At 41.8% G+C, this 16,089-nt stretch overlaps 1 long non-coding RNA gene across 1 annotated transcript; it reads right to left on the bottom strand.

Moving 5' to 3' along the window:
• Nucleotides 1–12,753: 12,753 nt before the first annotated feature.
• On the bottom strand, nt 12,754–13,688 carry LOC123376884. The gene is made up of 3 exons (XR_006581980.1): nt 13,588–13,688; nt 13,026–13,108; nt 12,754–12,885 (listed from the first exon to the last, which is right to left on the bottom strand). It is a non-coding gene; the product is annotated as an uncharacterized LOC123376884 (long non-coding RNA).
• Between the last annotated feature and the right edge of the window lie 2,401 nt (nt 13,689–16,089).

Below are 16,089 nucleotides of genomic sequence, written 5' to 3'. Positions count from 1 at the left end.
CCAGAGAAGCAGGTCTTGGAGATAGTGTCCTATAGCGAGGAACAGAGGAGTTCACAGCTCTCAGAGGCATTGTTTCAGGCTGGCTGAAGACTCAGGAAGACATTGCCGCATCAGTTACATTCATGTCACAGATTCAGGCTGTCTTCATAACTTCAATAGCTAGAATTTCTGAGATTTCATTTTAAAAACCCTTTGTTTTCTAATCCCAGGTCTCCAGGAACCTACACCATAAATTCTTATAAAGACAATAGACTTTCTGGTTTTAAGACTGGGCCACAAAGGCCCAGTTGTGTTCACTATTTTGTATCAGCCGCGTTTGTCAGGCCTGACATACTTACTACCCCAACACACTTTTTTCATCATCTGTATCTAAATGGCATCATATAATTGGAAAACTAACACCTCAGTGATCATAAATGTTTTGGTGTAGTGTATGTACTGGGTATGTGCAAAGAGTTATGGACATGTGCTAGAATTATGTTCTGAATATGTGTTTGGCAAGCAATGCATAAGCCCAGTCTGCCAGAGACCATGGAATGGGTATTTGCTTGGCTGATGAGTCTGGTCATCAGGGAGAGACAATGAAGATGCATTTACCTAAAAGGCAAACACAGTCATCAAGCTAACATGGGGCAGAGGTAATGACAACTATCACCAACAGGGGAGGAAGTCTTTACCAGACTGTATGGGGTCCCTCTCTTCCCAGACGGAGAGAAGGAACTTTATCTGAGGGTACATTTCAATGGTATACTAGGCTACAAAGACAAGGGGGTCTGAACCTCAAATGATAAGTAATTGAATCAACTGATTGAATACAATATTGCTGTATTATAAAAGTGTATCAGGTAAGGTCTTCTGTGAAAGCTAATGACATACTGGTGATTAATATCACTGTAAAATGTATGTACTACTATATGAGGAATTATGAATAATCACTGCTATTATTCTTTAAAGTTTGTGACCAAACAAAGGGCGAACCAGGTTTTCTCCCAGTCAGCAGGGTAGGCAGCTTCTTACCTGTCTCCAAAGACATTACACCAAGTGTGACCAAAACCAGTGGAAGCCTCATTGACATACCAATCACCAGGGGGAAGGGAAGTGCAGAGGAAGGGAAGAACAGCATGAGGTCAGCTTGAATGTGGGACAGAACAGTGAGTTTGAGAAGATGTAAGGAGAGAGAAGAAGCCATCTTGGCATCAATCATGGGACAGACACAAGGAGCCAGAGCTCTTGCAAGCTGAGAAAGATGGGTCCTTCAGCCAAGGGAGTTGAAGTCCCTCGGAACTGAAGATAGGTGAGAAACCTGCTTAGGCAAAGATCTTTCATACAGCTAGATAAGGGAAAACAGCACCTTGTATTTCTGTGGAAGGTCCTGACTGAGAGAATGTCAGTCATGGCTGGAAAGAAGGAAACTGGTAAGAAATCTACCTTGAACTAAGGCTGTAGCTTGTTGTCTTAGCCACTGGAAAGTGTATTTTACTTTTATTCGCTTGTAACTACTCTGGCTTTACACGTTGTCGTTGAGCTCACTTAAAACAATTTTACCAGCGCTTAGAGCATAAACCTCCATTAAAACAGCAAGCGGTGTGCACACCCTGTTTGCCTACACCACTGTAACATTCTGGAGTGCAATTCAGACCAGTGAGGGGTTGTGTCTCCACCTGCCTTAAATGCTGGGTGCCTTAAATGCTCTGGCTGCTGTGGCTCACAGCCCTGACCCCAACAGCCAGCAGACAAGCATGCAGTTCCCCAAGTGTCCATGTGCTGTACAGCCTGGTTCAGTGCTCTGACCCCAGCAGCTTGCCTACAACACAACAGCCCCACCCTGGTCCCCCTCAGCCTTGGTTATCACCTTGCAGGGTGATCCCAAAAACATGAGAGACATGTATATATTAGACACAATAAAAATAGTAAAGATTACCAAGGTAGCTAATGGCATCCTGGGAGATATGCTGCCTGCCAGGGGCCCGTATGCAAGATGTTACAGAGGGATTGTTGAGGATCAACCGCCCTCTGAGTACTACCCCATGCTACTCATCCATGTGAGCACTAATGATACTGCGAGATATGACCCTCAGCAGATCAGAAGTGACTACAGGGCTCTGGGAGTAAGAGTGAGGGATTTGGGAGTGCAGGTGGTGTTCTCTTCAGTCCTTCCAGTCAAGGGTAGGGGCCTTGGCAAAGACAGATACATCCTGGAGGTGAATGCCTGGCTGCAAGGATGGTGTCGCCAGGAGGGCTTTGGCTTCCTTGACCACGGGATGCTTTCCAGGAAGAAGGACTGTTAAGCAGAGATGGGGTCTATCTATCAAGGAAAGAGAAGAGTGTATTTGGCTACAGATTGGCTAACCTAGTGAGGTGTATTTGGCTACAGACTGGCTAACCTAAACTAGGTTCAATGGGGCAGGTGACCAAAGCCCACAGGTAAGTAAAAAACATGGAGACCTGGGAGAAGGGTCGGAATCTAGGAGGAGCCTGGGCTGTTACAGCAGAAATAAGGGAAAGACAAGACAAAACTGTGGTGGGGGAATCAAGTCAGTATCTTAGATGTCTGTATACTAAGGCGAGAAATATGGGGAATAAGCAAGAAGAACTTGAAATGCTAATAACCATAACTAAGACATAGCTGGCATCATGGAGACTTGGTGGGATAATACACATGACTGGAATATTGGTATAGAAGGATACAGCTTGCTCAGAAAGGACAGGCAGGGAAAAAAGGGAGGAGGTGTTGCCTTATATATTAAAATGTACACAGTTGCACTGAGGTTGAGCTAGAAATAAGAGACAGACTTGTTGAAAGTCTCTGGGTAAGGATAAAAGGGATAAAAAACAAGGGTGATGTCACATTAGGGATCTACTACAGACCACCAAACCAGGAAGAAGAGGTGGATGAGGCTTTTTTTAAACAACTAACAAAATCACCGGACTTGGTGGTGATGCGGGACTTCAGCTACTCAGACATCTGTTGGGAAAATAACGCAGCAGGGCACATATTATCCAACAAGTTCTTGGAATGTATTCGAGACAATTTTTTATTTCAGGAGGTGGAGAAAGCTACTGGGGGAAGGCTATTCTAAATTTGATTTTGACAAATAGGGAGGAACTGGATGATAATTTGAAAATGGAAGGCAACTTGGGTGAAAGTGATCATGAAATGGTAGAGTTCATGATTCTAAGAAATGGTAGGAGGGAGAACAGCAAAATAAAGACAATGGATTTCAAGAAGGCAAACTTTAGCAAACTCAGGGAGTTGGTAGGTAAAATCCCATGAGAAGCAAGTCTAAGGGGAAAAACAATTGAAGACAGTTGGCAGTTTTTCAAAGAAACATTATTAAGGGCATAAGAACAAACAATCCCACTGCATAGGAAAGATAGGAAGTATGGCAAGAGACCACCTTGGCTTAGCAAGGAGATCTTCAATGATTTAAAACTCAAAAGAGAGTCCTACAAAAAGTGGAAACTCGATCAAATTACAAAGGATGAATATAAACAAATAACACAAGTACGTAGGGACAAAATTAGAAAAGCCAAAGCACAAAACGAGATCAAACTAGCTACAGATATAAAGGATAACAAGAAAATATTCTACAAATACATCAGAAGTGAGAGGAAGACCAAAGACAGAGTAGGCCCATTACTCAATGAGGGGGGAAAGACAATAACAGAAAATGTGGAAATGGCAGAGGTACTTAATGACGTCTTTGTTTTGGTTTTCACCAAGAAGGTTGGTGGCGATTGGACGTCTAACATAATGAATGCCAGTGAAAATGAGGTAGGATCAGAGACTAAACTAGGGAAAGAACAAATAAAAAATTACTAAGACAAGTTAGATGTCTTCAAATCACTAGGGCCTGATGAAATGCATCCTAGAATACTTAAGGAGCTGACTGAGGAGATATCTGAGCCATAAGCAATTATCTTGGAAAGTCATGGAAGATGGGAGACAGTCCAGAAGACTGGAAAAGAGAAAATATAGTGCCCATCTATAAAAAGGAAAATACGGACTACCCGGGGAATTACAGACCAGTCAGCTTAACTTCTATACCTGGAAAGATAATGGAGCAAATAATTAAGCAATCAATTTGGAAACACCTAGAAGATAATAAGGTGATAAATAACAGTCAGCATAGATTTGTCAAGAACAAATCCTGTCAAACCCACCTGATAGCTTTCTTTGACAGGGTAACAAGCCTTGTGGATAGGGGGGAAGCGGTAGATGTGGTATATCTTGACTTTAATAAGGCTTTTGCTACGGTCTTGCATAACCTTCTCATAAACAAACTAGAGAAATACAACAATCTAGATGGAGCTACTATAAGGTGGGTGCATAACTGTTTGGAAAATCATTCCCAGAGAGTAGTTATCAGTGGTTCACAGTCACGCTGGAAGGGCATAACAAGTGGGATCCCGCAGGGATCGGTTCAGGGTTTGGTTCTGTTCAATATCTTCATCAATGATTTAGATAATGGAATAGAGAGTACACTTATAAAGTTTGCAGACAATACCAAGCTGGGGGGCGGGTGGGGGAGAGGGTTGCACGTGCTTTGGAGGATAGGATTAAAATTCAGAATGATCTGGACAAACTGGAGAAATGGTCTGAAGTAAATAGGATGAAATTCAGTAAGGACAAATGCAAAGTACTCCACTTAGGAAGGAACAATCAGTTGCACACATACAAAATGGGAAATGACTGCCTAGGAAGGAGTGCTGCGGAAAGGGATCTGGGGGTCATAATAGATCACAAGCTAGATATGAGTCAACAGTGTAACACTGTTGCAAAAAAAGCAAACATAATTCTGGGATGTTTTAGCAAGAGTATTGTAAGCAAGACACGAGAAATAATTCTTCCGCTCTACTCTGTGCTGATTAGGCCTCAACTGAAGTATTGTGTCCCATTCTGGGTGCCACATTTCAGGAAAGATGTGGACAAATTGGAGAAAGTCCAGAGAAGACCAACAAAAACGATTAAAGGTCTAGAAAACATGATCTATGAGGGAAGATTAAAAAAATTGTGTTTGTTTAGTCTGGAGAAGAGAAGACTGAGAGGGGACATAACAGTTTTCAAGTACATAAAAGGTTGTTACAAGGAGGAGGAAGAAAAATAGTTTTTCTGAACCTCTGAGGTTAGGATAAGAAGCAATGGGCTTAAATTGCAGCAAGAGCAGTTTAGGCTGAACATTAGGAGATTGGACCTGTCAGGGATGGTCTAGATAAGACTTAGTCCTGCCTTAAGTGCAAGGGACTGGACTAGATGACCTCTCGAGGTTCCTTCCAGTTCTATGATTCTATGTTAACAGTATTCTTTATTGTTTAGCGACCTGATGCAAACCCATTGAAGTCAAAGGGAGTCTTTCTATTGACTTCAATGGGCTTTGGATAAGGCTCCAGGACAATACATTTCTCAAGTGTGAGGCTGTCCCATACATTATTAGATACTCATAGAGAGAATTTAGGCTCACTTTCTTGTATTAGATTATTGTGCCTGTGGTTTTAAAATCTATACACAGAGTGGTTGTGGATCAATATTAAGATCACACTTCAGCGCTAACATCTTGTCTCACTTCTTGTACCTCAAAGGTACTATATAAGGATTTTTCTCCATGCCTCCAAAAGAGATGATAAAATAATAAACAAATCACCCTTTTTACTTGTCACTTGGAAATTGAAGTTTGATTTTTGCTTCATTTTTTAAATGATGACACACAGTGGCTTATAAAAATAATGTCTATTCTGTCTCTCCATTGATGCTTGCTGAACAGAACTCCTCAGAGCTGCAGCCTCCCTTTTAGCCATGATCCCAGCATTCAGTTCTGAACCAACAGGTTGCTATGGCAGCAGGGACAAGATCAGCACAGTGAGGGGATCATTGCTTGGCCACTCTGTTAGGTGGTAATTGAACAATGCATCCTGGTGCTAAAGAACTTGCAGATTAAAATTGCTTGAAGTTTCAACCTTGGTTTCCGCTTTGTGTTAAAAATTACATAGGCATAGCCTCCCACCCAGACCTTTTAGCCTTAACCTTGCATTTAGGATTTGTGCAATGAGCTCAATGAATTATTTTTAATTCTCTCTTTCATTGACTCAATATGTACAAGCATTGTTAAGCACTGTTTGTTCTACTAATTTCATTGAAACCAGATTGATTCTAGTGATTTCGGACGGGAATAGAGCAGTGGTTCTCAACCTGTGGCCTACTTGTAGCCCAATCAGCACACAGCTGCAGCCCATGTGACATCCTCAGGGCCATACAGGTAGTTTAGATATTGTGTGGATGCAGCCCACATAACACATAGCGAGCTGCATATGTGGCCCATATTGGTAAATATGTTGAGAACCACTGGAGTAGAGGTTACTCAGCAAGCATGTGATAAGAAGTACTCAATATCTTCTTCAGAGACCAACTCTTGCTAATGCATTTTTTACCCACAGGATTTTTAATCAGGGGCGGCTCCAGGCCCCAGCACGCCAAGCGCGTGCTTGGGGCGGCACGCTGCGGGGGGGCGCTCTGCTGGTCGCCGGGAGGGCGGCAGGCAGCTCCGGTGAACCTCCTGCAGACATGCCTGCGGAGGGTTCGCTGGTCCCGCGGCTTCGGTGGAGCATCCGCAGCCAGAGCCGCGGGCCCAGCGGACCCTCCGCAGGCACGTCTGCGGGAGGTCCACGGGAGCCGTGGGACCGGTGACTGCTCCCCGCTGCGTGCCGCCGTGCTTGGGGCGACGAAATGGCTAGAGCCGCCCCTGTTTTTAATATATAGAAACACAAAAGTTATTTAAAAATAAAAAGGGTATGTAACTAACTCCGTTTATTATTATGTCTTTAAGGCATTACATTTCTCTTGAGAGAAAGTTTTTGCCTGCAGGGAATCTGAGTTTCACAGGTTTCCTCCTTGGACTGTTTTACCAGAAGATAATATACCTTTGTTTACAAGTCAAGACAAATGATTTGTGCTGCAGCCAAAGCAACAGATTTTTTTTAATGTGTTGGATTTATGTTCTCCCTAAGCTTGTGAAGTTCTCTGTCAAAGGAAAGCTCTTTGATGTTGTTTATCATACACAGGACCCCAAAAGGTTCTGTACAAGGATATTGTAGTGGGGTGGCTGCCCCACTCCAGTAAAGAGAGGTTAAAAGCAGCCCTGGAGAGGGCTGAGGCTGGGAAAAGGTAGGCTGATTGGGAAATCAGCCACAGCTGTGGCCAGCCTTATAAGAGGGCTGTGGGCCAGAAGCTAGGAGAGTCTCTCTCTTGCTGGAGAGAGAAGGACTGGGCTGCCTGGGAGCTGAGAAGGGTGCCTGAGGTGGAGCAGTGCTGGGGAAGGGCAGAGGGAGCTGGGGAGCTGGTAAAACCCCAGGCTGCAGGCCTTGTTAAAGGCCTACAAAAGGTACTGGGGCTGCAGAGGGGCAGCCAAGAGATAGGCAGAGGCAGCTGGTCCAACCCCCCTTGCCGATGATGAGTGGTTTACAGACTGCAGTCTGCCCCAGTGAGCAGGGGCTAGATGGAGACTGACAGTAGCCACTGAGGCAAGGTGGGGATAGAGGGTTGGAGGTTCCCCTAGCTGGGGAGACCCAGATTGGAGGTTGCTGCTGGGGACAGAACTCCGATGTAGAGGGGCACCGGGGTCTGGGAGGGACATGGGGGCCAGCGGCAGGTGAGGGCGCTCTGGGTTGGAAGAGCTAATTCCCAGGATGACCAGCAGGAGGCACCGCACCGGTGAGTTGTCACCTCACCACAGGGATCTAAATTAATCTTCTGGAAAAAAGAATAGTAATCTTGAATCTAGTTGATACAAGGGAGTTTCAGTTCTTAACCACGTACATACAGACACATCTTTGTAGGCACTGTGCTCCCACCAGAGAAAACACATCCAGAAGCAGAAACAAAGGGGGAAATTGGCCACCCCTCTTCTGCCTTTCTCCATTGTTTGTGAAGATGGTGCGCTAGAGGTCCTTGACAAAGGGAGCCAGGAAGAGATTTTCCAGGTGCAGTCATGGCTTTGTTTCCTTTTCACATCTCCTTGCCCCCTTGAACTTATACTCATGATAGCTGAGGAACAGCAGTTGGGATTGACCCTGCGTAGGGGACCTTGTGTGTGAGAAGACTCCTTCCACTCTCCCTCAACCCCTTACAAATCCAATGAAGTCCAATGACAATTTGGGTCTCAGAGTTTTAGAGACTAGTACAACCATTGTTTAAGGATTATGCTAGAACACCAAGCTTAGGAAAATTCAGGTATAAACTTTAATTGCTACATTATAGAAGACCTTCTCACTTACAACATTTAAGCAAATCCCTTTAGGAATTTTTTTCTTGTGTTTTTAATCTTTGCAAATAAAACAAATGTTGAGAATGACATAATAGGTCTGCATGGTATAATTGAGCATCTTTAAGGTTTTAAGTAGATTTAACATTTAAAAGATTCACTAAAGTTTTCTACACTAATAAATCAAAAATCCATAAAAAATAGTTGTACTTTTAAATTTTTTTTTAAAGCAATAAAATAGGAAAGTATTAAATAAAATAGTCTAACCCAGGTATGATATGCATGATTATAAAAACAAGACTGCAAGTAGAACAATGCTTAAGAACATCTTAGTAAAGCAACTGTAATCCCATGGTATTTAATCTAGGCTCTTGTAAAGCAGCAGTTGTTTATAATCGAGTTCACAGGCTATAGTTACCCAAATGCACAAGAGTGTCACGTGGTTCACCATATCTGCTTGGCTGAGCCACTCCAAAATAACTCACCAAATCTATTAACATGTAACTGAGTGCTTCACTGTTTCTAATACTCAACATGGTGTCTGCTCTAATTTTACCTATTTTATGTCTTCCTTATGCATATTATGGGACAAACAGTCATGCTGTTAATAATGCAAATAGAATGTATAATACCTTATACTGAATACCGCACTTATTATTTTATATGAAATAAGATGCCTACGCTTACTGTCTGTACTCAGGCAAAACTCCCATGGCTTTAATGAGTAAATTTTGCAGCATCAGACCTTCCTCCCAGAAGCATGGAGTTTAAAACTCTGCTCTTGGGATGTAAGACTCTACAATGCTCTTTAGATTGTACATTCTAGACAACTTAATGGCTAGGCAGGCAAAAGAATATGCTACACACTGATCTTCTCATCCTGAAGGCTATGAAGGGCCTGAGTTTTCTCATATTTGTAATTCAGTACTATCAGCCTCAGCCAAAATGGGCAGAAATTCAACTTCCAATAAACTGGTGACTGATTGCCTTTCAGCATAATCTAGAGAGAATGGTATATGGGGCCTTCTCTATCAAGAGCTGATGAGTGTCAAATGTTCTCCTCTTGCACATACCACAGTTATTATCAGAGCAAACCTTAAGGCAAGACAATTTTTTGCTTTTGCATTTGTTTATATGCAGCTTCAACTAGTGTATATACTTTGCATGTTGGCTTTAATTTTTTTTTAGTTGTTGGAGATATTTACTGTGGACACCTTTACTGGGGACACCTTGGACATGTTTCCTTTTTTAAAGGAGTCAAGGGTTGTTGTAGGTAGTTTTTGCTAGACACCCACAGGTCCCCAGGAACAAAAGTACTACCACTAAGGGCTAGTCTACACTTACCATCCGGGTCGACGCGGTGAGTTCGACTTCTCGGAGTTCAAACTATCGCGTCTGATCTAGACGCGATAGTTCGAACTCCGGAAGCGCCGCGGTCGACTTCGGTACTCCACCACTGCAAAAGGCGGTGGCGGAGTCGACCTTGGAGCCGCGGACTTCGATCCCGTGGCGGCTGGACAGGTAAGTAGTTCGAACTAGGGTACTTCGAGTTCAGCTACGCTATTCACGTAGCTGAACTTGCGTACCCTAGTTCGACCCCCGCCCTTAGTGTAGACCTGCCCAATGACAGTGTAAAAGTTGCTGTGCTGCTGGTATTGCAGAGTGAAATCTCCATTACAATGCACTGGTTCTGCTTTAGGTACTGCAGGAAAAGCAGCTTAATTGAAGCAGGATTTGTAATATAATGCCTTGCTCCCTTCCCAGAAGAGAAGGCGAAGCATACAGAAATGCACCCCCCAGCGGTCCATCTGTGAGGGGAGGTGGTTGAAAGCCTCTGAATACAGGTCCCTACCCTTCCGCCCCATGGGCACACATGGTGCCTGTGAGAAAGGCAGAGAGCAATGGGAAGGGAGCAGGACCAATATTTCTGCCTTCTATAGCTGCTCATTAGCTGGTTTGGAAGAGATGGGCTGCTGATTGGCTCCTTCTAGCCCCTCCCACTGTGATTAATACCTCCTCAAGTTTGTGGCCACTATCATAGGTACCTGGAGCTGTACCTCACTCAACCCTTCTTACAGGTTTTAGTCAACACTAGATTTCATTCTTTTTAAAGCAATGTCTTTCTCTGGTTATGAAGAAGTTTTTTTGAAGCCTCTCCCAAACCTGCCCTACTTTCCTGGATGCAAGGACAAGAGCAAAGTCTCCCTGTTGGAATTACCCCTGCAGCTGCAGAGGAAGAAAGGTCGAAGTCCTCTCTGCAGGTGCAGAGAGTGGGGGGAGTTCTGCTGCTGAAACTCCTCTCACTAGTTGTAGGAAAGGACATTAAGAGACCGGTGCTGAGGCCTAGGAGTATGTCTATATTTGAGATGGGAAGCGTGATTCCCAGCTCGTGTAGCTGTATTTGCACAAGCTATTCAAGCTAGTGCTGAAAACCAGCAGTGTCCCCTACAGTAGCATGGGTGGCCACAGAGCTAGCCGCTCAAGTACAATCAAGCCTGACTTCCAAAGCTCCCACCCATATTGACGTGGCACACACCTATTTTTAGGCACCAGCTCAGGCAGAGCTAGCGCGGGTACATCACTGTGAGCTGGGAATCACACCTCCCAGGTCAAATGTAGACATACACTCAGAAAAGAGATGCTGTTCCTCTCTTGCTGGGGATAAAACCCATTAATGATTGTGAGGCTCTCTGTAACAAGGGTCATAAAAGTACGCGAATGGATGGATGGGCTGATGAGACTCACACTTCCTGGGGAGCGAAGAGGAGGCACTCCTGGCATCTTCTAGATGTGATGAAACTTGGTTTACATAGTGAATTCCACCTGTGAAAAAACTGTTTTCTATAAAGAGGTATTTATGTAAATAATGTTAGCACGTCAATTCTTGTTTCTTCCATAGCAAAGGCTGATTTACCACATAATCTTGTCTGGTTTGGTATCACATGGACTGTGGGAGAGGAAAGAAAACTACAAGGTTCAGAAAAGGTTCAGAAAAGGGCAACTAAAATGATTAGGGGTTTGGAACGGGTGCCATATGAGGAGAGATTAAAGAGGCTAGGACTCTTCAGCTTGGAAAAGAGAAGACTAAGGGGGGATATGATAGAGGTATATAAAATCATGAGTGATGTGGAGAAAGTAGATAAGGAAAAGTTATTTACTTATTCCCATAATACAAGAACTAGGGGTCACCAAATGAAATTAATAAGCAGCAGGTTTAAAACAAATAAAAGGAAGTTCTTCTTCACGCAGCACACAGTCAACTTGTGGAACTCCTTACCTGAGGAGGTTATGAAGGCTAGGACTTTAACAGTGTTTAAAAGAGAACTGGATAAATTCATGGAGGTTAAGTCCATTAATGGCTATTAGCCAGGATGGGTAAGGAATGGTGTCCCTAGCCTCTGTTTGTCGGAGGGTAGAGATGGATGGCAGGAGAGAGATCACTTGATCATTACCTCCCTCTGGGGCACCATTCACTCCATCTGGGGCACCATTAGCCACTGTCGGTAGACAGGATACTGGGCTAGATGGACCTTTGGTCTGACCCAGTATGGCTGTTCTTATGTAAGCACCCAGCTCTTAGATAGCACTTTTTGTCTATACACAAAAGGAAGTCGGTATCACAGAGCTGAGAAATAACTTGCCTAACCAGGCAGTGACAGAGCCAGGAAGAGAACCCAGGTCTTCTGAGTCCTAGTCCAGTACTCTAGCCATAGGTTTCACTCTGCCAGTCGTGTTTTATGGGAATATCATTACCTTAAGAAAATAAACTTGTAATCCCTCATTCTACAGTCCTTACATAGGCAAATCTTCTATAGACTTCAGCAGGAATCTTGCTGGGGTAAGTAGTTCAGGAGAAAGTCTATAGTTTCCTATCAATGAACTGAGGAATTTATATGGATAACTCATTTGTGACAATGAATTGCACATGGGAATTGTGCCTCATGTAGCCCCTCAAATGTGTTTTATTATACTATCTAAAGTCAGTCTGTCTGGATGTGCTCTCCTCTTCTGTGTCTAAGGTCAGATTTAACTCAGTCAGCACCACAAGTCAATCAAATTAATAGCTGCAAGCAAGTGCCAAGCCTCCAGTGTATAGAATGGGAAGGATGAGCCCTGAATCAGTGTTGATTATCTGAAGAGCAACTTTGTTCCTGCCTTTTGGATGGTAATTCTAGAACATTAGAGATGTTTAATAATTCATGTTGCAAGAGCTGTAAATGTGACTGATTAAATGTGTTTAATGTTTCCCATAAGAGATCTTGTTACACAAGGAAACCATTGTGTATCTGCAAACACCTTAGAACTGCTGTTTCACTTATAAATGTTACACACACACACACACATAAAGGAAGAAAAGGAACCAAATTCGAATTCATTTGTACATATATACTATGGCTATATTATAATTAGTTTAAAACCATCAGTCAGGAGTTTTGTTATTTCGAGGCTCCAGATCCAATGCACAGAGGTTTTGCATACTCTTCACAGATTGCCTGTATTTTTTTTTCCAGCAGAGACAATGAGCTATGAAAGTTCCACAGTTTTATGGCTATTTAGACAACCCCAGACTTGCTGTCAGCAAACCCAAACATGCCACTCAGTGATGTTCATCCCAAAATCTACCTGGTGTCTGTCCAAAAATAAAATGTTTAGATTTATTATGATTCAGAAGGCACTTGGGACCCCATTCAAGCAAGCTCTCAATAAAAGAGATGCTCAAAAAGTGAAGACTTCAAGAGCATTAGTCCATCATGCTATATTTGACATTACCTTGCTTTCCCAGAGAAGGTGGCCTGGTTGAACATTGTCCAATGTCCAGTGAGAAGAAATGTCCAGATCTTTTGAAGCTATTTCTATCAATTAGAGAGGAAAAAGTGCATAATTCATAGATTCCAAGAGCAGAAAGGACCATTGTGATCGTCTAGGCCGACCTCCTGTATAACTTCCCCAAAATAATTCCTAGAGGACATCTTTTAAAAAAACACCCAATCTTGATTTTAAAATTGTCAGTGATGGAGAATCTACCACAACCCTTGATAAGCTGGTCCAATGGTTAATTACTCCCACCATTAAAAATGTATGCCTTATTTTTAGTCTGAATTTGCTTAGCTTCAACTTTCATCCATTGGATCATGTTATACCCTTCTCTGCTAAATTGAAGAGCCCATGAGTCCATGAATTTTGCATTTAGTCCTGAAAGTGTTCAGGTCAGGGTGACCAGACAGCAAGGGTGAAAAATCTGGGTGGGGTTGGGGGGTGTATAATAGACTCCTCCATACGAAAAAGCCCCAAACATCAGGACTTTCCTTATAAAATTGGGACATCTGGTCACCCTAGTTCTGGTCCATGATCAATCTAATGTCCTGTGGAGACGGATTCCATAGCCAGGTTTAAATCCTGTGAAAGTTCTGTCTTCTGCACTCATGAACCTCCCTCTGGATGGTTGCTAGTTTCATTGTTCTAAAGGTCTGTAACTGTCATGCAGAGCTGGGCTACATTTTTTTAATAAATATTTTATGTTAAAAAATGGACATCATCCTACACAAAAGGCATGTTAAAGCTATGATAACGATAATCAGTATTTGCTAAATAGATTCCCATATTATATAAAAACTAATTTAAAAATATAGCACTTTTCATTTCTAGATCACAAAACACTTTATAATAGCATGTGCTATTATCCCACTTCCAAGATGGACAAACCAAGATACAGAGATATTAAATGATCTGCCCATACTTACACAAGGCAGTGTTGGATGTAGGAAGAGAACCTAGGTTACACCAGGTTTCTACCTCTGTGCCTAGCCAACTGACAACATTGTCATCGTGATGGATACAGCAACAAAAATTGTGAACATTGTAAGGCATGGAGTTGAGAAGAATTGTTGGATTGATTTGGGTTATGATAAATGCAGAAATTGTAACTGAAATAGGAAGTGACCAACATCCTTAGCCTCAGCTAGAACTGGAGTGGTGAAATGTGGCACAAATTTTCAATCTGAAATATTGATGTTTGCTGAAACAAAATATGTTGGGTTGTAGTGCAATTTTACAATAATTTTGAAAGGAATAATTTCAAAAATACTGAATAGTTTGGATTTTTTGGGAGAAATTGTTTCAAAACTTTTTTGAAAAATGAAAAATCTAGTTAAAGAATTGTTTATTAATTTTTTCATCTTTGATAAATCCAATTTTCCCCATAAATAGCTATGCCATCATTTCTCAGCTCTTGGCTCCAAGCTAGGAAGTTAACGATTCATACCTAGCAATTCCCCTTCCTCTTTCCAAGTAAATTGGAAGATTGAGCCTAAAAACACAGAGCTACGCTTGAATACAGAAATGTATTCAGAGTCATGATAAGGACTATTCAGTAAGTCCATTAATGTCGCCAGAAGGAATGGTCTCTCCAAGGCTGATTGACAGAATCCCTAATGGAAAGAGTCTGAAAAGCAATCAAGCATTCAATACAATCTTGGCCTCTCCCCCCCTTTCTTTCTTTCTTTCTTTCTTTCTTTCTTTCTTTCCCAGATGATACATACATAATTTAGTAGTTCATCTTTTATAGTACACATTTCTGGTTGTACAATGTCTTTCACTCATTGGTCAATTAAATAGCCACAGCACAAGTATCAGTAGCAAATTATTTTAAATAGTCTTTCTTGATGAAACTGCTTTCTCTGTCATCTGAACATAGATGTATTTTAATTGCATATTTTACCTATTGAGCTATATACTTCAGTGGATGAGCCTTCATATGCTTTTTGATGAAAGAACAATTTGTCTACTAACTCCATACTTGGCTAACAAGTTATGATTGTTCTCCTACATACACTATGAATACAAAGTCAGACCTACAGTTTGCTATTTTATTTTACGTCTGTTTTTCATTTTAAAAGCAAATGAAGGGAGAATTAGTTTCTTTAATAATCCTTAATAAGTGTTCAGAGGAAATAAAACACACTGTTCCAAACAAGATCAATCATCTACTTTTATAATTGTAATTATTTTATTATACTTAGCAACAAGAATTTCAGGTGTTAGGGAAAAGTAGGGTGGATATATAGCTAGATGAGACAGAGAAATAAGTTTTCTAGTGTTTAGAGCACTGGACTTGGAATCAGGTGATGCACATTCTATTCTCCTCTCTGTCATTGACTTGTCATATTATCATGGGCAGGCCACTAAAAGCTATTTGCCACAGCTTCTCTATCTTACGTATATCACAAGGATTTTGGAAGGCTTAACTAAATAACGTTTGCAAAGCACTCAGGGTCTCTGATGAAAGGTGCTAGACAAGGCCAAAACATTTTATTAGCACTATTGAGGTGTTATGTATTAAGGTCAAAATTTTCAAACTTGGGTGTTGAAAATTAGGCACCTAAATCCATATTTAGATATGTATATTAAAATAGCTTGACTTTCAAAGCTATTAAGCACTGATAGATCCCAAGGAACTCTGAAATCATCAGCTTTTGTATTTATTCTCTTTTTTTCTTTATATAGAATTTTGTTTGTAGCCATTAGATGAAATTCTTTGCTGGTGTAAATTGCTGCAGCTCTACTGACTTGAGTTACTGTGAATCTGGCCCTGTGTCTGATTTTTATTTTATTTTTTTGAAGAAAAGCATTCACTGATTATTAAATATTTATATAGGGCCAAATTCTATTCTCACATACCTATTTGTTGCTTCAATGGATGCACATAAGTGCAAGAGTGGCATTTCACTAACAATGCACTTTAGCAACTCAGATTGCAAACTCTTCTGGGCAGGGACTGTGGTTTAGTGTAACACATGTCATCAAACTGGGTCAATAGAGCAGATGTGGGCAGGTG

The sequence above is a fragment of the Mauremys mutica genome, chromosome 9 (genome assembly GCF_020497125.1).
Source record: "Mauremys mutica isolate MM-2020 ecotype Southern chromosome 9, ASM2049712v1, whole genome shotgun sequence".
In the NCBI taxonomy this organism is placed as follows: Eukaryota; Metazoa; Chordata; order Testudines; family Geoemydidae; genus Mauremys; species Mauremys mutica.
The sequence above is the reverse complement of the archived record's forward strand: the minus strand, read 5'-3'. Positions and strand labels throughout refer to the sequence as shown.